Source organism: Orcinus orca, chromosome 1, assembly GCF_937001465.1.
Source record: "Orcinus orca chromosome 1, mOrcOrc1.1, whole genome shotgun sequence".
In the NCBI taxonomy this organism is placed as follows: domain Eukaryota; kingdom Metazoa; phylum Chordata; class Mammalia; order Artiodactyla; family Delphinidae; genus Orcinus; species Orcinus orca.
The window spans coordinates 135,879,841-135,906,717 of NC_064559.1; the positions used below are offsets into that span (position 1 = coordinate 135,879,841).

The following is a 26,877-nucleotide window of genomic DNA, read 5'->3' on the forward strand; positions in this document are numbered from 1 at the left end:
CCTCAAAAGATTGTTGTTGAATTAAATAAGAATCCAAAGCACGTAACATGACTGATAGAAAGTCTTTAGCAAACTAGAGCTACAAATACATGCAATATTCTTTTTTAAAAATCATTTTAAAAGTCCTGTTGTGCTCAGTCTATTAAGTATCCTGTAGTCTAGTGATGACAAATACTAATAAAGATGGTAAGTTATAGCAGTTGGGGTAAATGATACACTTGATACACTGTGACATAATAAAAGGACACCCAGATCTCAACGTCTTAGCACAATCAAGTTTTGTTTCTCACCAATGGCAAGTCCAAAGTGGGGTTTCCTGGTCAGACACACTCCTGGGTTGTCCTTCTTCAGGTGGTGACTCGGGGACCCAGCCATCTACTGCCGAGGGGCTTCCTCCATCTCTCTTGTGTCTTCCAGTTGTTGGTTTTCAGCCACTTAAGGGAGGAGGGAGAGAGGCTAGAAGTCCATGTGACATGTTCTATGGTCACCCACATCCTGGTCTCTAGTCCTTAGTCACGTGACCCCTATCTAGACACACAGGGCTGGGAAATGCTGCTTAGCTGTGTGCCCAGGAAGGAGGGGAGAAGCAGATATGGGTTAACATTGCCAGAAAGGATCAGGAGAATCATTTCACTTTTAATTTTGATACAAGTAGGACTTATTTTTTGGAGGCGTGTATGAAGAAGAGATTATATTAGTCACTTTACATTAGAAACATTTCATCAGAAAACAAAACTTCATGGATCAGAGGCCAAATTGCAAAGGGGATAGAAGTGTGATTTTGATCTTCTCCTGACTTATCTCTCCTCTGCTCCCCCTTCTTAATCAGTGTCTTTCTCTGTCTTCTACCCTCCCAGACCCCCACCATAGGGCTCCATATAATGTTTCATATTTCAGACAGTGATGTCCGTTAAAATATGCCTTATTTCCTCAGAGCCATATTGTCTGATAGGTGACAGCTAATTAATCTGATAAAGTAATTCACGCAGCTAGAATAACGATGATTGTGGGAATTGTGTTACTAGGCCCAAGTAACCTGTACTTTTAATAGGTTCCTTCCAGCCAGAGACAATGGATTAACCCAAATAAATTGGTCTAATGGTAAGAACTGTTCAAATGTGAGAATCTTAGTCATGATGGCAGCTCAAAGAGGACACGTGTAGCAGGAGCTGCTCTGATAGAAACCTTGGACACCTTAACTTTGTTCCCTTTTACTTAACATTTGTCTTAACTGGGCTGGTGAATTATGTAACTGTAAAACTATTTTTTTAATTAAATTTAATTTTTTATTTTATATTGGAGTATAGTTGATTTACAATGTTCTGTTAGTTTCAGGTGTACAGCAAAGTAATTCAGTAATATATACACATATATCCACTCTTTTTCAGATTCTTTTCCTATATAGGTTATTACAGAATATTGAGTATAGTTCCCTGTGCTATACAGTAGGTCCTTCTTGCTTATCTATTTTATATACAGTAGTATGTATATGTTAATCCCAAACTCCTAATTTATCCCTCCCCCCAGTCTTTCCCCTTTGGTAACCACAAGTTTTTTCTTGAAGTCTGAATCTGTTTCTGTTTTGTAAATAAGTTCCTTTGTAACATTCTTTTTTTAGATTCCACATGTAAGTGACATCATATGATATTTGTCTCTCTTACTTACTTCACTTAGTATGATAATCTCTAGGTCCATCCATGTTGCTGCACATGGGATTATTTCATTCATTTATGGCTGAGTAATATCCCATTGTGTATATGTACCACATCTTCTTTATCCATTCCTCTGTCAATGGACATTTAGGTTGCTTCCATGTCTTGGCTATTGTAAATAGTGCTGCTATGAACATTGGAGTGCATGTATCTTTTCAAATTATGGTTTTCTCCAGATATATGCCCAGGAGTGGGATTGCTAGATCATATGGTAGAATGTTTTGATACTAGGCTGAATCATTTAGTTGGAAAAGCACTACATATTTAAGAAAGAATTTTCTGTAGCTACACAAGATTCCTTATATCACGTCCTTTCCTTTCTAAATATGGAAATCCAGCTCCCTGGAAGAGTAGCAACAGTCAATGACTCCATGGAGGTCACAGCCATCATCATAATTGTGTTCAGGAATTAAAATCCCTCACTGACTCTTGATTGGGAAGAATCACATTATGTCCACTTCTTCCTGAACCCAGGGTGTTGTGGGGATTTGGTTTTGGTTTTGGTTTGGTTTTGGTTTTGGGGTATGTGCAAAAGCAAAGGTTTTTGTGGTAAATGTCAATGAAGTAACCCAAGCCCCTTCAGCAGGAATTGTTTCCCTGTGAGTAGGTTCATAAATGGGCAATTTCTGGCTTCCATGCCCTGAGTGTGAAGAATAGATCTGCTCTTTCTGATGTCGTAAGGTGGGAGATGGACCTTTGCAGGCTCGTTCACAGTATGAAGGCCACTCTGGAGAAGATCTACTGTCACTCCTTTAAGAAATCGGAAGCAAGGAGTGGGAGGAAAAGCAAGACTCTGCAACCGGGGTGGCTGTACACAGAACCACCCTCCTCAAGAGTGTCGAAGGACCCCAACTCCCAGGGACTGTCCCTGAGGTCGGCTCTCACATCCAGTGCCCTTTCCCTTCCTTGACACTTACTGACTGTTGAACTTTTCAGTGACCCACTGAGTTAAAGATAAACACCCCTATGCTAGAGAAGGAGACTCTTGGATACAGAAAAAGAAACAACTTTCCCAGGATCATATTGAATACAACGACTGCTCATGGGGACCTTGTCTTACGTCTCTCTAACCAGCCGGTCTTCACATCCCAGAGCTCTTATATGATTGGCTCTCAGCAGGCAGCAAAAGGCAACCTTGTTCCCACAACAGGACTAATGAAGAGGGAACACACGTTGCAGATAAATCTGAGTTCAGATCTGGCCTGGCTGTGCACTAGCCATGTGACTTTGCAAAGTCCCCTGTGGCCTCCGAGCCTCAGTCTCTTCCTCTTAGCATGGGGATCCCAGGGGTAATTGTAAGGATCATGTGAGCTGACGTGTGTGAATGTCCGGCATCTGGAAAGCATTGGCATACAGAAGCATTAATAGCTGATGATGATACTTTAATTTTTTTAAGTTTATTAGACCCCCTCCTGGATATACTGCCCAGGCTGGGGCTGGCCTACGAGAAATAGGATACATATGTGCTCTTGATGGGCTTAAAAAGCTAGTTGGAAGGAGAGGCTATATGAAACAGCAAAAGAGTACATTTTCAGTGCTAAATGAATGGAATATAAAATTAGTAAAATCAGAAATAAGAAGCAACAGTAATAAGTAGAAGTGTCAGGGAAATTAAGGTAGTTTTGGGAGAGAGTTTGAGACAGACACTAGAGGAGAAGTATTTTGCCCACTCCAGGGGAAGTGGCCTGAGCAGCAACGGTGAGGCTTACATATTTAACAAGAAACTCTCAGTTAACTCAAGTGATTGGCTCTTTGATGGCGGATTCCAGACTCAATTAACAAGACACTCAGATTGCATTTTGAGAGTCGCTTCCTGATGCCCTGCAAGTTATGTTTTGCAAAGATCTAGCCCCCTATCTGGAAGTCCGGCCCTGCCACAAAAGATCAGCTAATGTCACAAAGGACCTTTCAGGGTGAGGCAGTGTGAAGGGTCAAATGACTTAACTTGCTCTTCCAAGGGCCCACATCATCCGAGTAAAGCTCACTAAGATAAATACGCACAGCAAGTGCACAGTGTCCTGCTCTTGATCTTTTAATAGGTGTTGGCAAGACAGATGCGAACTCTCTACAGTGGTCATTTCCATCCTTTGTTTCTGAGGGCTAAGCCCTACCCTTATCACTCAACAGAGGTTCCCCAGGGCAGAGCTGGCCGCTGTGTGTGCCTGCTCATGTGCACATGCTTACTCATGCAGACGTATGTCTTGAGCAAGCAGAGCATCTTAGACTTTCATGGGAACACATGTCATGGGGACATTTCATTAACATGCAAAGTCTGGTTCAATAAGTCTGAGGTGAGGCCTGAGATTCTCTATTTCTGACAGGCTCCTGGGTGATACAAGGCTGCCTCTCCAGAGGCCACGTTGAGAGGAGCAATTGGATCCCGTCCAGGTGGTTTGGGGGCCATGTTTGTGGGGACTGGTGGAGAACCACTGCTCTTCCGTGACCAGGGGACCCCCGAATCCCCGAGGGGTAGTCCTGTTCGGATGCACTGTTGTGCAGGCGCTCCAGGCTGCATTCCCGGGGAGGACTGCCGTGGCCAGGATCGCCGTGGCCAGGAGACGTCCCTTAAGTGTCTGGTAGCCTGTGACTAGAACACCTGAGACCAAAGGGACACCTATTCCCAGACCACTGAGGTGTGAGGTCATGGAAACCTCCACCGTGCTCACAGGGCCCCTTCTTTGTGGAGGTCAGGAGATTCCCCCATATGCCTTAAACCTACAGACCAGGCCTGGTTCTGTCTGTTGAAACTTCCTCTGAAGGACTGAGTAGTTCCACGCAGAGTGAAATAAGGCAAGAGGGGCAGCAGGAGCTCAGAGTTCCCTCCCTTGGGGGGCTTTAAGTGCTGCTTTGAGTGATGCTGTTGGGAGGACGAGGGCAGATCATCTTAAGGCCTGCCTGTAGTCAAAAAGAGAGCTTTGGAAGTGAAATGTTCCCACAGCTTTAAAGGCTCTGAGAGAGCAGTGCCTGGCTTTCCCCACGGACACAGTGACACACTGTGATCCAACAGCTGCATGCTTCCCACTGTCGGCACGGGTCATAGTCACTGAAGGCCCCCAGGTAGTACTGCTTTTGTCCAGGACCCCCCTTCTGTGCCTATAACACTGAAACTACATGACATCGTAACCTTTATATGAATTTCTTCTAGACAGCATTTAAAAACACCCAAATCTTTCTTGACCTTTACATTTTAGCAGAGTTTTTTTTTTTTTTTTCTTAAATTGATGTTACAATAATTTTTTTAAGCTGTGGCATTTTTAAAGCTACTTCAAGGGGAACTTCACTTTCCCTTACCCATCCTATTTGAGACCAATCATTAATCATGAAGGGAAGGCACAAAGGACTCAAAGCCAGCTTTATTATGTTTTCATGTTTGTGACATTTTCTTTCTATCAGCTAGTGGGAAGTTCCTACCCTTTTTGTTTATTATCTACAAGTTGTAGAATTTGTTTTCCAGGTTCCAGCCCTCTTCCATCTCCTTCCACACCCTCCTCTGTCATGACCCCTCTGGCTTCTGAGAGGGCCTTTAGATTGGGGTCTGCAGAGAATGGCCAATGGATAGCATCTTAATCTTGTAAAATATGAATCCATTTTGTCTTGGGCAAAACAGACTTTTCTGCCTGTCAAGAAAACTCAGCTGTCATATTTCAATCTATTTTTTTCCCCATAAGGGCGACTCTTATAGAGGGACTGTAAAATGATGGATCCACATTTGCATAAGGGTTTAGGTCAGAGGTCACAAAAAACTGAGGCCCCTAAGGCCACTGTTCTGCCTGGTTATAGTCAGGTAGATCTGATAGCAGTGGCACCTTCTAAACCAGGGGTTCTTAACCTGGAGTTCATGGATACAGCTCTGTGCATAGTAGAATTCAGATGGCCATGAACTTGGATGGGAAAAAAATTGCATCTTTATCTTTATTAATTTCTAACTGAAATTTATCATTTTATTCAATTATGAATACAGGCAAGAAACTACTGTGGTATTGGCAAGCATGCCTTCACTGCGTCATCAATGGAAATCATGGGTGTTTTCATATCACATCACAGTTGTTGTAGATATCTTGAAAAATTGTGTATAATTACCACTACATGAAAATACGGTAGTTATTAGTTTGGCTGCTAGAACTTGTTATTTAATGCATTAATAAAGAAGCACGTATATTACTATCTCATACATTTGTGCGTTTTTTAATACTTTGATAATTATATTTCTATGTAATTGGTTTCCTTTGTAATTCTATGCATTTTATGTTATGCGTTTTAAAACATTATTCTGAGAAGGGTCCATAAGTTTCACCAGATTCCAAAGAGGTTCATGGCACATGCAAAAATATGGGTAAGAAGCCTGACTTAAGAGTCCCAGTTTGCCAGTGTCAAAGTGGCCATGTCATTCATTTTTGTAACATTCCTAATGTTTGTAGGCATTTGAGTTGACTTGCTTAAGTTTAGGGATATTTTTGAAGAATTTTTCTTTATATTAGGAGGTATGTGCTTAATCACAGGGGGTATCATAGTCATTTATTCATTTTATTATTCATTTATTTAAAATATCCCTAATGACCTTTTTTTAAGCTTTCTGTCAGCTACTGTGAAAGATTATCAAATGAAAAGACATTGTCCCTGCCTCCAAGATCTTGGACTCCAATAAGATGTTTATCATTCTTATGAACTCCTTATTAAATTATAAGTGTTCTGTACTGTTATTCTCACCACTAGCAAGATCTTTCATCCTCTTCTAGAAAGTTTGAGGACTTTCATCCAATAGCCATTTATTAAGTATCAGTTGGAGGTGTGGACAAGGGAGATAGATGTCTCTAGATGACTCTCAATTTTCTAGCTTGAGTCTCCCAGTGGAGAATGCTACCTTTCAACAAGAAACAGAATGTGTGTGAGGGGAGACAGGAGATCATGCTTCCTGGGGAAGGAGATTGTTGAGTTTTGACCTTGATGAACTTGAGGTTGTGTGATTATAGTTGGGTATGTGGATCCAAAGCTTAGAAAAAGTCTGGATTCAAAATCTAAATATGGGAACCATCAGCTGTACAGGTGGTTAGCAAAACCACTGGCAGGGATGAGATTGCTCTTTTACCATGCAAACATGCATCCTTTGAGGACTTTTATGTGGCTAAAACAATGACAGGTGTATAGTAAGTAACTTCCCAACCCCCATTCCTCCATGGAACAGTACACAGTAACTTTGGAACTATGAAATCTCTGTGCAAAATCATATTCTCAATATTAGCTTAAGACAATGCCAAGAATGCTAAAAAAAACCCCGAAATATATATATATATATATATATATATATATATATATATATATACACACACACATACATATAGTGAGTAAAAAGAGAAAAAGAAACAAATTCTATGCCCTTCTGCCCCTCCCAACTCCTACCACAGAGCTTTGCTGCAAGCAAAGACAGACCAATAAAAACTGCTAGGAATACAGAAGAAGGACACAGGCAATGGGACCTTAAGGAAAGTTGGAGAGGATACTAGGAAGATTAAACAGAACTGAACATCCTAAAGGAGATTTCAAAGTTTGTGCCTTTGAAAGGGTAGGCAACTCCTTTAGAACCAGACACACAATTTAAGGTGGGAGACACAGTTTAAATGAGCAAGTATGATTTAAAAGAACAGTCTTTCAAACACATAGCTTCTGGAAGAGAAAAAATAAAAGAGGAAAGGAAAACAAAGGAAGGAAAAAGAGTCCTTTAGCAATTAGGTAGTAAGGCAGAAATGAAGAAAAAGGTAGCGTCCTGCAAGAAAAAATACATCAACAAAATTAGTGGACTCAAAATCCTCCTCCACCACCAAAACAAACAAAACCTGCTAAAGCATTTGAATTTTAATAGATCAACAGTGAAGAGTGCCTTTTAACCAGGACCATGTAAAGCATTCCAGTATCACAAAAAGTAAAATCAGGACAATAAAATCCAAAAAGGACTATTGCAGAATGAATTTACACACAAATCAACTGAGAAAAATCCAACCACCCTCTTCCAAAAAAAAAAAGACAAAAAACAAAACAAAAATAAAACATGAAGCAGAAGGAAACTTTACGTTTACATTCCAAATCAAATTAAATATATCATAACAAGGATTTAAGGATATGAAAAAAACACTTTAAATTATAAATTCAAACACTGAGAACAGAAATGGACAAAAAAGGTAGGAATGAAAAAATAGTTGATTGAACTCAGGAAAGAAATGGAAGATAAAAAGATGATATTATCTCATAAATAAAGAGGAAATTACAGTGTCCAAGAGGAAATAGATTCAAATGAAAATTTAATAAGGGACATTGAAGAAAGACAGGGAAACAACCAAGAGAATGAAATGACACAAAGGAAGATATAAAGAGGATCAGGGAAAAATAGTGGAAATAGAAGACAGTTAAAGAAGGAATAATATTTGTACTACTGGAATCATAAAGAAGAAAAAGAAAACAAATGAAATGCAACTAGTCTTTAAAATTATAATCCAAAAAATTTTTCCAGAAAGAGGAAAAGGCGTGAATCTTGGTTGAAAAGGTTTAGTAGGTATCTGAGAAAATTAACCAAGAATGATCAAAACTGAAACATATGCCTATAAAACTGTTAGATTTCAAAGACAAAGATAAGATCTTCAAGACCTCTGGACAAAAAGAACAAATACTGTTTTCAAAACTTTTTTTTGCAAAATTAATAATGTCAAGAGAGTTTGGCATCAAGACCGACATACAAAGAAGGCAACAGTGGAGTACTATTTTTTTTAAGTTTAAGGAAAGAAATTGTGAACAAAGGATTTCATACGCAGTCAAGCTGTCCTTCAAATATCAAATTTCAGTATACAAGAACTTATGGAATTCTGTATCCATAGATTGTTCTTAAAGACTCTATGAAAGAATGAGCTGCATCCAACAAAATCATATCAGTCCTTCAACAAAAGGACTGATAGGGAACATTTTAAAATATATAAATGTACATATAACACTAATACAAAGGCTGGGATGAGGGTGAAAGACTAACAGCTGTTGAAAGTAGTTCTCTTATTGCACTATTTCTACTATTTCACACAGTAGAAATAATGCAATAAAAAATAGGAGAAGGGAAAGAGAAGTGGATATGCTTACATTGCCATGTGGGCATTAAGTGAATTTTAAAGAATCAAAATCCTGATTTGGGGAAAAATTTAACAAAATAAGTAAACCACTAGGTAGGGAAAATATATAAAAGAAAAAAGAAATGAAAATAACAACCATTGAAATGAAAAAAAAAAAATTAATCAAAAGAGACTGAGTTGCAGACCTCTATGCAAATAAATTGAAAAACCCAAACAAAATGGATAACTTCTAGAGAAATACATATTGACCTCATTAGAGTTAGAAAGTTTAAATATATGAATTTCCATATAAGAAATAAAGAAATGTACTAAGGAACTCCCCCACAAAAAAAAAAATCAACTAGCACAGATAATTTTACAGGGAAATTATACCAAACCTTTAAACACTAGGTAGTCCTAATGCTTTATAAATTACTATACAACATTGAAAATCAAAGAAAACTTTTTAATCCTTTTTAGCATGCAAATATAATACTTATACTTAAACAGATAAAGACAATACAAAGAAAGAAAACTACAGAACAACAACACTCACTAACATTTCAACGCCACTTCTACATTTTTAGGTATTTGGTACAACAGCACATCACTTCCCAGTATCAAAATCTGCAACAGTTTTCTATGGTCACTATAACAAATTACCACAAATGTGGTGGCTGACAACAACAGGAATTTATTTTCTCATAGTTCTGGAAGTGAGAAGTCTGAAATTACAGTGTTGGGAGGGCCATGTGCCCTCCACAGTTTCTGGGAAAATGTGTTCCTTGCCTATTCCAGCTTCTGGTAGACACCAGCATCCCTTAGCCTGTGACCACATCACTCTAATCTCTGCCTCCGTCTTCACATCACCTCCTCCACTACATAAGTATCTAATCTCACTCTACCTCTCTCTTATAAGCACATTTGTGATGGCATTTAGGGCCCACTTGGATAATGTAGGATAATTTCCTCATCTGAAGATCCTTAATTTAATCATATCTGCAACAACTTTATCATATAAAGTAGCATTTACACGTCCCAGGGATTAGGACCTGATGGCCATTATTCAGGCTAGTACACATAATAATATCTACAGGAGAAAAATGATATGACTTTTTCCATAGATGCTGAGAAAGCATTTGACTAAGTTCAACACACATTCATGATAAAACTACTCCAGTATATAAGAATTGACAGATACTTCTTGAAATGATGAATAGTTCTAAAGTCAGTATCATATTTAATGAAGAAACACTAGAGCCATTTCCACTATGATCAGGAACACAAATGCCTATGATCTCTACTACTATTTGCCCTATTAGCCAATGCAATTAGACCAGAGAAATCAAATAGAGGCATAAGAATGATTAAATAAGAAGGAAAACTATATTTGCAGGTGATATGATAATATACCTGGAAAACTCCAGAGAGTCAATAATAAAACTAACCCAAACAATGAAAGAATTTATTGAAGTAGTGGGATATAAAATTAACATATAAAAATTGATACCCTTCATACAAACAAACAATAAATAGGAGAAATAATGGTAAAGAAAACCCATTTACCACAGCATCAAAATGCAGTATGTACTTATGACTAATTTAACAAGTGGCAAACCTACAAAAGGAAAAAAATTTAAATACCCCTGAATTACACTAATAAAGCCTGGGACAAATGGAAAGATATCCCCTTTCTTAAATAGGATTATAGCATTATAAAAATATCAGTTCTCCCTAAGCTAATTTATAAATGTATTACAATTCCAGTAAAATACACCTGCAAGCTATTTTCTGGAGTTAGACAATTTGATACTAAAGTTCAAATGGAAAAAAGAAAAAAAGATGCAAAAGTAGGTTGAAAAACACTAAAAAAAAAAAAAAACTGTGTATGGTGACTAGTCTTACCAGAAATTAAAACATTCTATAAAGCCTTGATAATTAAAATGGTGTGGAACATGAATAGACAAATAGACTAGAATAGAACAGTTCAGAAATAGCCCCCAGTACATATGGAAATTTAGTATATGACAAAAGTGGCATCTCAAATCACTGGGGTAGAGATGAATTTTTTAATAAATAGTCTGAAACAAGCAGGTAGTCATTTGGAAAAGTTATAATAGATCTATATCTCACATCATATAGTAGATAAACTCCAAGTGGATTAGGGACCTAAATATAAAAACTGAAACAGGACAGTATAAAGGAAAACACAGCTAAATTATTCTGTTCTTTAATCTTGGGAAGAAAAAGGCTTTCTAACTATGGTTTAAAATCAGAGACCAAAGAAAAAAATTGATAAATTTGACTGCATACAAATTAAAAATTTTTGCCTGACAAAAAGCACCATAAACAAAGTCACAGGACAGCTGAAAAATAGCAAGAAAATATTTGCAACACATACTAGAAAAAAAGGCTAATATTCCTTACATATAAAGAAATCTTAATTATTAAGGGACAAAAGACAAAAATCCTGGTAGAAGAATGAGGAGAAATTCACACACACACACAAAGATTAAAATGGCCTTTGAACATGTGAAAAACTGCTCAAACTCACTCATACTTAAACAAATCCATGTCTCTCATCTAACAGATTGGTGAAAAATTTTAAATATGGGAATACTTTCTATTAGTTAAGCTTATTGGTGGAGGTATGGGGAAACAGGCACTTCCAAACTTTCCTGGTGGGAATGCAAACTGGTACAGCCCTTCTGGAGGAACATTTGGCAATGTCTAACAAAATTGCATATGCATTTTCTTTCTGACCTAGCAACCTCACTTCTAGGGGACGTATCTCCAACAATGCAAAAGCACATACATTTGAATTTAATCATTGCCTCATTGTCTGTAATTGCAAAACACTGGAAACTATTTAATTGCCCATATGTGGAAGAGTGCTTGAATAAACTGGTATAGCCATACAATGGAGTACTATGCAACTGTATAAAAGAATGAGCAAAACATCTAAAACTGATGTGGGGTGCTTTCTACAACATATAGTAAGTGAAAAGAAGCAAATCCTCAAAGAGTATATCTCCTTTTCTTAGGTGTCTGCTATTTCATGCAAAAGAAATTCAAGAAGGATAAAGAGAATTTGAATAAACTCAAAGTACCTGCCTCAAAATACTTATCAATACAAAGGGAAACATAGTAATTTTATCATGGCGAAACCAGCACGAGCCACCTTAACCAAGTGATCAAGGTAAATATCACCAATAATAAGATATATCAGTATCATGAATCCCTTGATATGATGTGCTGAAAAGGGACACAATATCATTTCTGTGGCATTCTTGCAAAAACTGCATAATCTTACCCCAATCATGAGAAAACATTAGACAAAGCTAAATTAAAGAATATTTTACAAAATTACTGATCACTGGTCTTCAAACAGAGCCAGTCATAAAGGACAAGGAAGGACTGAGGAACTGTGACAGATTGGAGGCGAAATGCAGTGTGAGGTCCTGGAGAGGATCCTGGAACCAGAAAATGCTATTTGTAGGAAAATCTGTGAATTTCTAATGAAGCCTGTAGTTTAGTTAATATTATTGTGCTAATTTTAATCTCCTAGTCTTGATAAGTATAATGGTGATAAGAAATTTTAACATAAGTAGAAGCAGAGTGAGGGATATAAAGGAACACTTTATAGTGTTTTTTCAACATTTTCTAGGTCTAAAATTAGTTTAAACTAAAATGTTTTAAAGCCCAAATAAATAAATAAATGGATCTCTGAACTTCTATTAAGGGTTTTCTGGAAACCTCCACCTTTTCACAACTCTCCTATAAAAGTTTCAAAACATTTCGGAAACCACATACGATTAATCTTAAACTCACAATGATCAGAAGGGCAGTCTCACACGTTGCAAATTAGTGAAGAGGAGAAAACTAGAAGGGACACCAGACGAAATGGAGCATGTGAGGGAGAGATTTGTAAATGACCTCTTTTGTGTTGCTAAATTTACTCCTAACCTGGAATGGGCTACAACCATCACAAGGACACAAAACTCATCAGGTAAATTCAAGGACTTTTTAAGAATGCATCTAACCACCTCCTGTCCAAAACATTCAAGCTTAACCTTTCTCCTGAAAATGCAATCTGCTCTTTCCACCCCTCCCACATACCAGACTCTGAGACCTAGATTGTCACACGAGCAGAACCATCCCCTTGTTCTGATTGAATAGGTTCTTGTCGTTACATTATCAGCTTCAGATCCTAGGGGTATATGGAGATATGCCTATTCATTGCTGAGAGAATTCACACACAATTTCTGTCCTTCACATAACTTTGTCCTTAAAGGCTATTTTTGGAATTCATTTCAATTATGTTTTCCCAACAACCATATTAGGAGATGACTGTTGTTTCTTCATATTAGAAGGGAAAAAAATGAGACAAAGATCTCAAAACAATTAATTGAGGTGCTCACAATAAGAAACATAATGATAACGATAACACCAGATTTAAAGTCTCCAGCCTCTGCACCCTCTTTTTGTCTAGAAAACTGTGCTGCTCTGGCACATGTGTACATGGACCTAATGACCAGAGGAAATCCAGCTGACAGGGCTCTGTCACTCCATTCACAATACAGTGATGTGCTTTGCATTGCTTTATACTTTTCAAAGCCCTTTTCACATATTTTATTTAATTTGATCCTCAAACCACATTGTCACATAGGTAGAATAGAAATTTCCTTTTAATAAAGATGTTATGGTCTGAATGTTTGGTGTCCCCCAAAAATCCATATGCTGAAATCCTAACCCCTAAGCTGATGGTATCAGGGAGCTGGCCTTGGGAGGTGATTAGGTCATGAGGGTGGAGGTCTTGTGAACAAGATTAGTGCCCTTATAAAAGAGGTTCCTGAAAGATCCTCCTTTCCCTTCCACCACGCATGGACACAGTCATAAGCTGAGAAATCTATAACCCAGAAGACAGCCTTCACCCAACCATGCTGGTTCCCAGATCTCAGACTTCCAGCCTCCAGAACTTAAAGAAGTGAATTTCTGTTGCTTACAAGCTACCCGGTCTGTGGTATTTTGTTATAGCAGCCTGAACAAAGACAAATAACACCATACCATTCAATAACACTTTAAACCATATAAGGCTCCTTTATGTGCATGACCTTATTTAAGTCCCACTGAAGGAAAAAGTGTGAGGTAATATTACCCACATTTTCAATGATAACTGAGGCTCAGAGGTCGACTAATCCAAAGTCACTCAGGTAGATTTAAGAGGACACCTGAACAATCTTCCGACTCATAGTGCAGTAATTTTCCCCCATTCTGCCATAGCTGCATACCCAAATGAGGAGAAATCACACGTTTCTAACTGTGACTCCAAAAATGAGTCCGTGAGTGACTTCCTCCTAGAAGGGGATCTAACGGGGTCATTCTGCTTAGCCACTTAGCCACACGGCTATTCCAGTGGGAGAAGCAGAAATAGAACATGGTCACAAGTCATGCTAGCAGGAGCAACACCTGATCAGGGGTCAGGCTAGGAATCGGGCAGTTATCTCTATGGATATCTGTGGTCCACTTAGGAACCATTCCAAGGACTCCAGGAAAGCCAGATAGGATGTACATTAATTCACTAATTAAAAGCTCAGAAAGAATCATGAGGTATTTGAGGTAGGAGCTGATTAGGCTTAGGGCGGCTCCTATTACATAAAAGGTTGTATTGAGCCAGCTCCCTCCGCTTTACCTCCTGCCCTAGTATCTCTTAAAGATATGGGGGTTCCCCCTGCATGACCCAGGAGAACCGGGTTTCATAAACAACAGGACTCCAGAGTCACGCTTAACCCTCGAGCATGCTGCTGCGTTCCATGATATTGCAGAGCCTGACCACGGGTTTATGATAGAAAAAAAAGAACCAAGAAACTGAAGAGGGAAGGGCTGCAGAGGTGAGTCGGTGCCCAGAGAATGGAGTTCCTCCTGGATCCTGGCTATGCTGAGGATGGTGCCCGGTGGAAAATTCTGGCCACCCCTGTAACAGCCCCATAGCTCAGTTGGACAAAGCTCACTAATCTGGCAGCTGTCACTTTACTTATAGTCACATAAGCAAAATGATTGGTTCTATTGACAGCAGCCTGGACTCCAAGAGTCACACAGGTGTCACGGTCCTGGGCAGGGAGAGCTTCTCCCATCCTCCCTATGGCTTCTGCAATGCAAGTTTCAAGGCCTTTTCCTCCAGGGCTGAGGGGATTTGCATTCGCCTCTGTTTTTATAGGGTTATGTTTGGGGGAAACTTTCATGTGTGGAAAGCAGCATTCTAATAAACAGTGGCGCGCAGAGCTGTGCAGAGTCCTGAAGCTGAAGGTCACGAGGAAGAAACCCAAACAAGTAAACTCGGGGATGTTTTGTCCTGAACTTGTAAATCCAAACAATCTCCCAGTTATGAAATGGAAAGTTTGTGGGGAAAAACAAATGCCTTGGTTATTACAGCGTTACTACATTCATAAAATATATTTCATGGAGGGGGGGTGGGAGTTTACACAGGGGGTAATGAGATTTTTGCCTTATACATTATTTATAACCGCTTAATCCAGGTACTGTGGGTTATTTTTTTTATTCCTTCTTTTTCACAGCTACAAAACACTTCAGTATTTCTAATTTATTTCTGCTTACAATACAGATGTTCTCAATTGTGTTTCTAACTACATTTCAACCATTATGATCGCGTTTATTTGTTTGTGTCAGCACACAAGCAGGGGTTGCATGTGCAATACACAATAGTGAGGCTTCGAGAAGCCTGTAAGAGGCCTCTTGTGCTTTAGTTATCAACAAATTAAAGCAGCTTGGCGGCACTATCTTTATCATCAGTGGTTTTCATCTCCGGATAATTCGCCTGCAGTTGGGTAAGCAGCGCGACAGCCCTCTCTTGGTGCAGAAAGGTTGCACGCCTTAAAACAGCACTTTTCGAGATGACCATTTGGAAGGAACATTTGGAGAACATTTGGGTTATGTCCTCTAACTGAATTTCCAAGCTGTTGGTAACGGGCTAAAGAAAACGCAGTCTGTACTGAATCCTAAGAAAGCAAGAGTGTAAGAGCCTTGAAGGTCATGTGTAAATATTGACATTTTAATTTTATTTAGCATACCAAAGTGGAGCCCTCCAGTTGCTTATCTTGCCATAAAAACCCACCCATCTGCACTGCCCCGCAGATTGTCGGGGAAGATCTGATCTGAGCAGCCGTGGGCACTCCTCCCTGCCTTTGTTAACAAGGCTGAGTTTTGTTTGTGCAAAATCTGAGTCAGAGGGGTATTCCTCCCCTCTCATCTCCACCGCGGACCGATGCACCTGATTAGATAACAGAAATCCGTGGGCTGAACGTTCATGTAGTGACAGGAAAGCCAAGAGGCAAACACACTCAGGGAAAACAGCTGCCTGCTCGCTCACAGAGTCAAGTCAGGTGTCCAAAACCAAAGTTACTCGAGGAACCAATAACTGGCTAATTTGGCCGGAACACCCTCTTGTGTGTCCTCAGAAGCAGCATGAGGAATAAATGCCAACGTGTCCTCAGGCTTTGTATCCTTCTCACAATCCAGGACTCCACCTGCAGAGCTTAATTTAAACAGGGCCGAATTCTGAAAGTGAGGTACAAGTGATAGCTTGGTCTTCCCGCCAACAACAGTGGTTAGGGCTCCCCACACACTTAGCAAGTTCGCCAAGATGCTTGAGTGTTAGCCGACAATGGCATTGCTTTCCTACACCAGAGCCAAGAGCCCTGCTTATGTAGAACAGCCTGGCAGTTTGATAAGATGCCTGAGGCTCCCATCTCCCTACAGCGAGGTCACTAGAATTGTTTTCCTCCTGAGACATGGTGAATGGAAATGCAGGTCCAGCAGATACAAGGAGCCAGTGAGTGAAACATGGAGGAACCAGGGCCACCTCAAGTGGCCTTTGGCCTAAAAGGTTTCTTCTAAGTGGAAAGAAGAAAATTGAATGCGGGAACAAAATGACCTTTGAATGCTTCATAACTCAGGCTCTGACTTACTCAAAAAGGGGGACATGATATTAAAGACCAACACTATTTTCTGCCCTCTGCATTTGAGCTTTGAAGGGTGCTCCTCAAACATTCCTGATCTAGGGCTTCCCTGGTGGCGCAGTGGTTGAGAGTCCGCCTGCCAATGCAGGGGACACGGGTTCGTGCCCCAGTCTGGGAGGATCCCACATGCCGCGGAGCGGCTGGGCCCGTGAGCCATGGCCACTGAGCCTGCGCGTCCGGATCCTGTGCTCCGCAACGAGAGTGGCCACAACAGTGAGAGGCCCGCGTACCTCAAAAAAAAAAGAAAAAAAAAAACATTCCTGATCTAGCCTCTGTGCCCAAATCAATGTCATATTTACAATTCACACTATAGCTGAAATATTAACCATCCTTCCTTACTCTAGCCTTGTTAAGTCCTGGCCTGCACAGCTACTGAAATAGTGCAATGTACTAAAGCACTCTCAAAGATATGTTGTTTGTTTTGTTTTGCTTTTAAGCAGTACTGAGTGGGCGGAGTCAGTCCCATTCAAAATTCCCAAGCGGGCAAAATGTGTGTCACTTGGCCCCTTCCTCCTTTGTCTGTGCTTTCCCCTCACCTACTTAGCAAACCTTCCTTTCATTCCCACTGATGAACTTCCAAGTTCCTTCTAGCTCAACTAGTTCCTTTCAGTCACTGGAAAACAAAGCTAATAACTACCTTAATGTATTTGCCTGCAGAAAGTAATTTTTTGTTTTGCACATACCAAGAGAATTTTCATTTTAAGGGAAGCGAAGAAAGCCAAAGGAATGACTCTTCGGAGGTAGAATGTCAGAGACATGACGCTTGGATAAAATATAACTTGGGGCAGAGGAGTGTACTCTCAGCCTCCCTAAAGTGGATGAAACAGTCAAGTCAGTACCCATCAGGCAGACCTGCTAAATTTCAAGACGGAGACTACCCACCACATTCCCACTGTGATGTTTCAAGCATGGTGTATAGTAAGCTCTACCTACCTACTCAGAACTCAATACTAATTAGTTCTAATTAATCTTATACCTGATTCCTAAATAACTGAACTAAATTAACAGAGTCTAGTTATTCCGGTTATTCTCAAGGCCCTATGGAACAGTGGTTTTAAAAATTCCAGAAATGGATAAAGAAGGCATTGGAGTTGCTCTGAAACATCTAAGTCAGAGTAGCACAATTCATTGTTTTTATACAGAATTTGATTACCTGGTTAGCCCTGATTTGTTTCAGTCTAAAACCTATGATGCTTTCTTTTCAGTTTGGTCTCCTCCACATACTTGAACCTGTAGAGGTGGGAGGGGAGACAAAGAAGACTTGTTTTATTTGAGCTTGTGAAAATAATGGCTCTTATCAAGTTCAATGTCATAAGTTTTCCTCCACAAGAAGGAACAGTATACTTCCCGGTGAGCGATAGTTCTTGAGTACATAGAAATGGTTCCTAATTCTCAGCAGATAGAGCACTTGAGGAAACAGGGGCATTCTCCTAAATCACAAAGAATAACGTGATGGTCAGTATGATTGACTGTTGTAAGCTTTCATAGCTTCTTTCACGCTGAGATCCTGAAATATGGGAAAAGAACAGTGCCGGCTGGCCAGGGGAAGCCATTGCTGGGAAAAGGAGCATAAACATCCCCAAATATCCTGGTTTTCCCAGGATAACCATCATTTTCAACATTATTCTGAAAAGTAATAAGGTAATAAGAATAGGAAATTTAGGCTATGTTTACTGGATTCATAAAACATTCCCCTCAAAAGGGGGACGTTTTTAATTTTTCATGAAGTTTGAAATCTACAATGGTCTGGCATCATTTCCAGGCATATAGAAGGAATTCATTTTTATTTTCATCTGAATTAGTGTGTCCCAAACAGTGGGCACAACAGAAGCACCTGGGAATTATGTGGAGTTTGGGGTTCTTGTTTGTTTATTTATTTGCTTGTTTGTTTGGCAATGTATTTTAGTACCCCACCATAAATCTACACTGAAATTGAATTTCGTAATCTGTGTCAAAGAAATATATTCTTAGAATGAGTCCCCAAGTAACTTCTGAGACTGACCCCCTAATTCAACAACACTAATATTAACACTTTAACCTTACCTTTGAATGCTGTGATGACCAATGTTCAGATTTAAAACCCACACCTTCTAAATTTGGTGCATGGGGACAAGGAAAGGAGAGAGTGTTTAAGCACTAAAGACAATGTTGACAAAAGTGAACACAAGGTTAAGGAATTTAGAACCCAGTATAAAAGGAGCAAAGAACTCTTTCTTCCCATGTCTTCTTTCACTGTGCTCTCTCAATTTTTCCCACAGTACGGCTCCCAGGCCCTCTCCCAATACCTACTCTGTAAGGCTTTTATCCCATGGCCCTTTCACCCTCTCCCCCTGCACATCTGCTTAGTTGATCTTCCCCATCTCCTTGACTCCAACCCCATGTATATTTGATTCATGTATTAGTCTGCTCAGGCTGCCATAGCAAGGTACCACAAACTGGTGGCTTAAACCACAGACATTTATATTCTCACAGTTCTGGAGGCTAGAAGTCTGAGATAAGATGTTGTCAGGGTTGGTTTCCTCTGGGGCCTGTCTCCTTGGCTTGTAGATGGCCATCTTCTCCCTCGGTCTTCACATGGTCTTCTTTCTGTGTGTCTCTGTGTCCTAATTTCTTCTTATTATTAAGACACCATCCATATTGGAATAGGGCTTACCCCAATAACCTCATTTTAATTTATTGCCTCTTTCAAGACATCATCTACAAACACAATCACATTCTGAAGTTAGGGGTCAGGACTTAAAGATGTGAACTTTGGGGACATAGAATTCAGCCCATAACAGCTCTGAATCATCTAACTCTAGACCTACATGACGACTGGCTCGTGTGTTTGAAAATCTCTCACATGAAAACAAGGGACAAGACCTCTGTATTCCTTAAGAGATCAAAACAAGGACCAATGTGTGGAAGATAAAGGTTGAAAGTCTCAGCCCACATAAAGAATTATGTGACAATGAAAGGAATCTAGTTATTAGGGGCTGTAGCCACTGACAGTGTGTCCCCATCACCAGAAGGGCATGGCAGAGACTGGATGGACCCCTGTTGCTCAGGAAAATCTAGCAGGAGCCTATAAGATCCCTTTTCCTTCTTTAATTCGATGACTTTAATGAGGAAAATGAGCTCACATGGATTAAATCAAGATGACCAAAATAAAGCAGTAGAAAATCCAAAAAGCCTATGCCTAGATGTGTCTGTAAACATAACATAATCAGATATGAGGAGAAAGGTTCTTTGGAACTCTTAGATTCATCCTTTCCCTGGGGTAATATAACGCAAATAAGGTAAGAGTGTGAACCATTTCAAAAGTAGTGAGGCCTCAGGTAACACGGGGAAGGCTAGAGCAACTCAGAAATGTCTTTCCCAAGAGAAAATGATCATTCAGCACGTGGATGTCCATGGCTATTTAAATGGAGATTTTCCCACAGAAATCACAAAGATCAGAACCCAGGTGATCTGACACAACAACTCTGCTCTAAGCATCAACTTACAAGGTATGTGCGCGAAAGCCATTCAGGAGGCCGTTGGGTGGCATGTGTCAGCATCAGCAGGCCAGTTGTTGGAAGACCCTGACTCCAGGACCCATCCTTCCATATATAAGTCCACTGACCTATGGTAAGGCCTTGTCTTCTTTGAACCTCAATTTCTTAATCTGTAAAATAGGAATATTACCAATCCTCACAGCAAGTTGTGAGAATTGATGTAATCATATAATTTATGAATTTAACTATGCAATTTAATTCAACTTAACTGTGAACTGTAGAACATTATTCAAATATATGGTATTAATATCATTGCTTTTCTTCTTGCCCAAGGTCACTGCCTATACTGTGTGCTATAAATGCAAGTCATCTTCCTCTTAGATAGAACATGAAAGATTTCTAGGGACACTCTTTGACAGCACAACTCATTCGGAAAGATGCAGACTTCCTAGACACAGTGGAGAAAATAATCCAGGAGAGGCATTCCTATCCCAAGAGACTACAAGGACATAATCAAAACCAAAAGCTGAAGAATGTACAAAAATGAAGAAATTCCATACGTCAGAGAGGCAAGTGATCTTGAGATTCTTTTCATAGATGATACGTCCAAACTTTACTCCCCATTAAGCTCTATCTAAGATGCTTATTAAAAATGCAGGGACTTCCCTGGCAGTCCAGTAGTTAAGACTCCACAATTCCACTGCAGGAGGTGCGGGTTCCATCCCTGGTCGGGGAACTGAGATCCCACATGCCGCATGGCGTGGCTAGATAAACAAACAAGCAAACAAACAAATATGCAGACTCTCCCTTCCTGGAAATCCTCCCCACTACCATCACCCCTGATATTCTGGTTCAGTAGGACAACACTTTGATAAACACTTTCCCGGAGAGTGAATTCAGACTCTCCAAAAAAAAAAACATCTCATGCTTCTTACAACACTGTGGAGGCTTTGCAGTATTTACCAAACCTGGGTTCCATGCACAGGATCTAGGGGTGACCTGGGGTTTCCTTAGCATCTCTCTCCAGTATCTCCATCTGCCTCCCTCCAAAATATGTCAAAATAAGCATTCAAGCTAAGTAAAGATTTTGTGCTTGCTGGGCAAAGCAGCCTCGAGTCAAGGCCCCTAATCCTTCTCTCCTTCCAGATTACCACCTTAAACGCCTGTATCTAGAAATTTTGGATTTGCCAACTGCCCAGAAAGATGAGAGCTACTTGTGTGACAGTGTCAAGTCCCTGCTGAGCTGTGTGAGGCTGGCATATGTAGAGCTGTCTTGGCTTATCAAGGGCTCCTCCTGGCACATGTAGCTCAGATGGAATGAAGGGCCTGGGAAGACTCACCCATCCTACCCAACCCACCACCCACTTCCACCAGTTTACACAAGAATAAGTGAAACAGGGCTTCCCTGGTGGCGCAGTGGTTGGGAGTCCGCCTGCCGATGCAGGAGACACGGGTTTGTGCCCCGGCCTGGGAGGATCCCACATGCCGCGGAGCGGCTGGGCCCGTGAGCCATGGCCGCTGAGCCTGCGCGTCCGGAGCCTGTGCTCCGCAACGGGAGAGGCCACAACAGTGAGAGGCCCGCGTACCGCAAAAAAAACCAAAAAAGAATAAGTGAAACAGCCAAAAACCAACTCTGAAATATATCTCTAAAGACCATGAAGCCCTGAGTAAGAAACTGAGACATTTAGGGGAACCTTTGGAATTTTGGAATTCTGTTCTTACACCCTGCTAATCGCTGTCACTGAGAAGTAGCAGGACCAGTTTTTGCCGGTCATTATCACCTGCCCTTGACATGATGGACTCACCTGCTGCTTCTCCAGCTCATGCCCCGCCGATCCTGTAGCCATGGCCACATACAGCCTCTGGGTTCTCCCCTGACAGCCTGACCCACCTGAATCCAGGAAAATGCTTGAATCAGTGAGGGATAACGAATAGCAGGTGACACTTGAAGACAGACCCTTGTATCCTACACTATTTCTCTCTTTGCTAAGAAGTATATTTGCAATCTGATCAGTAGAGTATATGTAGCACTCTCTTTTATAATATTTTTGTAGAAATCAATACAGTGTAACCAAATTGGTGTCAATAGGTTAGATTCCTTATTTATCATTATTGAGACTTTTCATTTCTTCATGGAAAAACTATTGGTTTACATCATGCCATTTGACTTCTGGTTCAAGTGCTTTCAAAGAAACTGATTTTTAAAAACGCATCCTTGAAAGCCTGACAGTCTAACAGTTGAAAAATCTAAGTCAGGACAGAATGGCAGACTAAAGATAGGTAAGATGCGAAAGTAAGAGGATAACTAAGGGCAATATTAAGTATACAAATATATGTTTATCAACAAAAACCAGAAGACCAAATGGAGCAGCTAGTAATAAAAAATAGGCAAGCACATTTTGACTTAAATTTTAAAAAGTACCCAGTATCCCAATACCTTTCCTATTCAAAGAAAAAAATGTAGCCATTATTCAAAGGGAAATGTGTGTGTGTGTGTGTGTGTGTGTGTGTGTGTGTGTGTGTGGTACATTAAGACGAGTTCCACTTCAATTTCTGAGCCTCGTTAAGTCATCATCCTCATCTTTGCATTTGTGCAAGGCTTCACAGTCTACAAAGCACTTCCACAAATACTACATATTCATCCAACCAACATTTATTGAGTTCCTCCTCTCTTTCAGTCTGCTGGACACAGGAAGTAAAAATATAAAAAGTTAATACTTACCTTTGAGAAGTCCATAGAAGCAATCTCCTATCCTAAGCAAATTTAAGGAAGGGAAAGTCTTTGCAAAGATCAGAATGGGACAATGATTTTTTAACATGCAATTTTCCCCTTAGAATTCCAAAATCCTAGTAATGACAAAGGAGAAAAAATGATCACCCATTTCCCCATATTTTGAGAAAGCCATTTCACTACTTCTCACTCATTGGACTCTGTTACTAATCATTTGAGAGTTTCATAGAGTGTAAGCGGGCATGCCTCCTAAGCCTAAAAGCCTAAAAGTTTTAAGGGATGCCCTTAGACCTATAGACCTCTTCTCTATTTGCCATGTCCTGGACTAAAAGGCGGTAATATCCTTTCTCCTTAATTGTAATAGGTTAGGCATTAGGTTTACAAATAAACCTTGAGTATATCAATTTAAAAAGCAATTAAGGATCACCGATGATGTGTCATGCACTGTGATAGGAATTACAAGAGAAAAGTAAAAGCATGTCCCTGACCACAGGGAGCTCAGGAGGGGAGAAATACATATAAAAATATATTTAAAATACATATATATTTACATATATATAAGTAAATATAAAGCAAATGCTCCACAATCAAGGTAAAGGTAGTACCTGAGGGTAGACTTTTTCACCTAGCTAATCTTTTCAACTCTCTCACTAACGTCCTCAACATTTTATGCTGGTGGGAGGAGCATCTGAAACAGATAGCTGTCGTTTTAGGCACTATGTTCTGCTGTTATTTAAATTCTTCAAAATGTTAGAATGGGTTATGAAAATATGTCCTCTGAGCCCTTTAGAAAACAAGCCAGACTAATTTCACTTAGAAAAGAAATCACATCAGATTAATAGTCTTATTTTGATGAGAATATTGAATTAGCTACTAGATAGATCTAGTGAATCTTGACTTGAACAAGAATTCTGAGAGGGACTCAAGAGTTCCTGCTGGTCATGTTGAAAAATAATTTGTACCAAATGATACCACAAAAAGATGAATTCGTAATGATTAAACTACAGTGCCCAAATGGTGCTGGTCAGCCTTGTGGAGAGTTTCTAAAGACATTCCTTAGGCCTGTGCCCTCAGCCCTGTTTTAGCAACATGTTACACAACAATTTGCACAAAGATGTAAAAAGTATGCTCTACTGAAACTCCAATGAATTTTAAAATCTCAGAATACGGCAAAAAACTGGCACTGAGCCTGGTCCATGAAAAATATATTTTTGAAAGTTTCTATAATGAATGAATGAATAAACAAATGGATTGCATAGATTTGAAAGAGGAACTAACATTTAATAAATCATGTAATGAGATAAATGTAAGGTCCTGCACCAGGGTCTAAAACTACCAAAGTACAACAGGGAAGGAGAGAGTTTTCTGAGCAGTTTGATTGGAGTAGCCATCTCCTCCCCCCACAAAAAAGATAAAACATAAACAAAAACATTTAATACTCTAATTGGTTGTATCAATAGAAGTATAGAACCTAGAATGAAGGAGGTGATAGTCTACTTTGTACTATCAGCCCATACGGAGCATTTTGTTCAATTATGAATGCTACACACTGAAATAACTTAAGGGGAAATTGAATGGTGAGTAGGCTAAATATCATGTCATATGAGAATTTATTATACTATGTGGGATTATCATCATAGTTATAAAAAGAACTAAGTGACAAGTGCTTTACATGCATTTTCTCATTAGGTCCTCACAACATTTTGCCTGCGAAGCAAGTAATATTACTATCCCATTTAACAAATAAGAAAATAAAGGCTGAGAGAGGCCAGGCCATTTGCCCAAAGTCAGAGAGGTGATAGACAGAGGCAGCTTTGAATCTCAACAAGGCTTCTCTGATTCTAGAGTTTACACACTTAAGAAAAGGAGACAAATATTGGAAAGACTATGATGTGGACACAGAATTGGAGCCTATTCATACTGGCTTCAAGAAAGAGCACTGGAACCAAAGAATGGAAGCTACTGGGAAAACTGGCTCATTATATGAAAAAATTTATAATAGTTCTTTTAGGTGTCTCACACAGATCCCCTCCCATGCTTTTCCACACCATTTCAGATCAAATTGACCATTTCCTTGAATGAGGGCAATTATATTAATTGCAAACAGTTTTCTGTTTTCTGTCTATAAGAACTCACAGTTAGATTTTTAAGGTGGTAGTTACTGTTGGTCACATTTCTAGGTCTATCTATATTTCTGTTCCTATTAACTACTGCACAGATCTGAGCAATGTGAGGATCAAAGATGTGTAGTTTTGACTTTATAACATATGCTAGCTCTAGCTGCCCTTGAAAGCCAGGAATTGTGCCTTCCCTCGGTGCCACCTTGGAGCCACCATGGGAGATGTACAAGTCACCCTAGGTTTCAAAAAGAAGCAATCCATTTCCAAGTTGCAATCTACTTGAAATAATCTCCCCAATTACATGGGAGTAATTTACTCTATATTTACTTTCTGCTTTGGACTATCAAATATCTCTTCCTCTCACCCGCAGGGGCAGCAGCTGGGATTAAAACTTCCACTACCCTCCGGGCTGGGGCTTTATTATTTAACTCTTTCGTGCCCAGGAGTGGACAAGGTTTGCACCAGATGATGACTAAACTTCCCTATAGCCTAAGACATATTATTGCAATATTAACCTTATTTATTTTAGATCCAACCTATTTCCAAAGCTGTTTATTGTTTTTAGTACAAATTCTTTCTCCAGCACTGAGGCAGACCAACGTAAAGCTAAGCAGTTGGAAAGTAAAACATTTAATCAGCTAAAAAGTCCACCCATGCGATACCAAAGAGACAAATGTATGTATTGTTTGCTACAAGATCAGGAAGAGCTCCAGGGGTGCTAAGCCAGTGGCACCTCTCAGCGGGGTAAAGTTTCACTTTCCACCCTACCAGTTGAGGGCGCCAGAGCTCAGAAAAGGGAGTATTTTTATTTCTAATTCTCTGTCCTGGGTGTAGCCCTCCAAATCTCTGGGCTTCCTCCTGTTCTGTCTCCTGTGGAGAGGAAGAAAAAGGCTTTTCAAATCAGTCTTGGCCTCTCAAAACCCAGAACCGTGGGTGAGCATGACTCTTTGTTTTTAATAGTAGGCTTTATTTCTTAGAGCTATTTTAGGTTTACAGAAAAACTGAGCAGAAAGTACAGACAGTTCCCATATACCCCTCCCCTCCCCCACCCCCATCTCTACAGTTTCCCCCATTATGACACCTGGTCTTGAGCATGACTTTCAATAGAGTGGTCCAGATTTGCAGTTCTGAAGTTTCCTGACCTTAACGTGGCTAAGAACGTGGTCAGACCCATCCCTGTTCCAAATAGAACTCCCTCACTCTGGAGGCTTCCATCAGCTGCTGGGACCAGCCATCCCATCCTGAGCTGAGCTCTTCAACAAAATGAACCTGGCCTAGAGGCAGCCGCCCCTAAAAACAAGCCAGACAGGAAGGAGGAGGCAGCAATGGGCTCTGGGAAGAGCCTGAGGACAGCAAGTCTCAACAGAGTATTTTGAAGAGATCGTTGGCAACATTATCTTATTAAATTACAGGGGGATCATCCTTACTTGCGTAAACTCTTCATGAAAAACAATTAGGCAGCCATCGTGGTGGTGCTGTTATCAGTGAGAGTTGCCCCCGCAAATCTCTTTGGCCAGGGCTGCTGTGCTAGGATGAACTTCTCCCTGTGCCTGGCCCTCTTTCTGCACTAGCTTTTAATTGCTAACGAATTAAACTTTCCAAGGAGATAAGAATAATGTTGTTTTGTTTGCACACAGGCTGCACGACTAACAAGGACAATATAAATAAACCCATTCCGAGCTTTATCTGCTCTATCTGCGGGTGGACGCACAGTGCC

General features: G+C 40.0%; 1 long non-coding RNA gene across 9 annotated transcripts; it reads right to left on the reverse strand.

Annotated features, from left to right (window-relative positions):
- Positions 1-296: 296 nt before the first annotated feature.
- Positions 297-26,458, reverse strand: LOC117202233 (uncharacterized). Of its 9 annotated transcripts, XR_004484455.2 has the most exons (7): positions 26,361-26,457; positions 23,032-23,063; positions 22,115-22,200; positions 20,579-21,073; positions 20,319-20,479; positions 17,987-18,063; positions 15,845-16,707 (listed from the first exon to the last, which is right to left on the reverse strand). It is a non-coding gene; the product is annotated as an uncharacterized LOC117202233 (long non-coding RNA). The 9 variants fall into 9 exon arrangements; XR_007477029.1 differs by lacking the exon at positions 15,845-16,707 and adding an exon at positions 297-434 and having other exon boundaries at positions 20,319-21,073; positions 26,361-26,458; XR_007477058.1 differs by lacking the exon at positions 15,845-16,707 and adding an exon at positions 297-456 and having other exon boundaries at positions 20,319-21,073; positions 26,361-26,458.
- Between the last annotated feature and the right edge of the window lie 419 nt (positions 26,459-26,877).